The sequence below is a fragment of the Triticum dicoccoides genome, chromosome 6B (assembly GCF_002162155.2).
Source record: "Triticum dicoccoides isolate Atlit2015 ecotype Zavitan chromosome 6B, WEW_v2.0, whole genome shotgun sequence".
Lineage (NCBI taxonomy): Eukaryota > Viridiplantae > Streptophyta > Magnoliopsida > Poales > Poaceae > Triticum > Triticum dicoccoides.
Window position 1 is genome coordinate 287,909,776 of NC_041391.1, and position 1,215 is coordinate 287,910,990.

Sequence of the window (1,215 nt, forward strand, 5' to 3'; positions counted from 1 at the left end):
CACACCCCACTCTCTGTCTAAGTATTGTTGGAATATTCTTTATTTTGCTTTTGATATTAACATGTACCCTGTTACGTGGGATAATGTCTATTCCTACTATGGTTGTGTTTGCTTGAGCTGTAGATTCTGAAAAAGCTGATGTGAGCCGTGAGTAAGCTGGTGTGCTCTTCTACCTATGGAAACGCTGGAAGTTGTTTGTGAAACAACTGTGAAACTGTAGTGTGTGTCTGATTAGAACTCCTTTCCCCTCCCGGGCCGCTCGCGCGGGCGGCTCCGGAGGAAAAAACCAAGATCCAAGCGCCCCTCCTCCCGGGGACATCCTGGCCGCCGCCGCCGCCGGCAGCAGCGGTGGTGGCGGCGCCCGGCCGCGAAAGGCGGCGGGCAAGATCTGCACGCCCTGACATGGCTCCTTCGCGCGGGGGAGCACCGTCTTGTGGGCGTCGCGACGGCTGGCGGTTCTGGTGCGGTGGCGCGCGGTAGAGAACACTGGAGGAGGAGGAGCACAGTCGCGAGGTGGAGAGGGGCGGCGGTCTTCCTCGGGCGCCGGCGTGTGTATCGGAGGCCGCGGCGCGGGGTCCCTGGCGGCTGCAGATCTCGGAATGGAGTGGTGACCGGGCGCGGCGGCCGGGAGTCGCGGTGGTGTCCGGGGCGTGCGGTGTGCTTCCTGCTGGCGCTGGAGTGGCTCGGGGAAGGCAGTGCCTTGGATTGCTGGTGGTCGCGCGGTCAGGATCTGGCCGGAGCTCGGCTCAGGAAATCGCAAAGGGAGCGCCTTGGTGGTGCGTGCGTTCGCTGGAGGCGCAGCGCGCTGGCTTCTCCCGTGCGTGCCCCTGGTCGCAGCGGCTTGGCTGGCTGCCGGAGTGGTTTGGCCAGCCCACGCCTGTGGTGCCGGCGGGTCTTGGCAGCGCCAGGGAGGGTGGCCTGGAGCTGGTGACATTTGTCTTTCGACCGTGCAGGAGCTGGAGGTTGGCCGGCGTGCTCTCGGCTGTGTGATGGGTCGGTGTTCCGCGACGGTTTTGGCCATGATGGCAAGGCGCTGCTGCAACGGTGGTGTAACCCTGACAGATTAGCCCAATCCTTGGATAGGGGTGGAAGGTGTGCGACTGTTGGATGAAAATCCTGCTCGTGTCTTCGGCCGGAGCTAGCGGCGACGGCGCCTGAGGGTGTCATTTCCCTCCTTGGAGGCGTCGCTGAGGTGTGTCGGCATCTCCCCTTCTT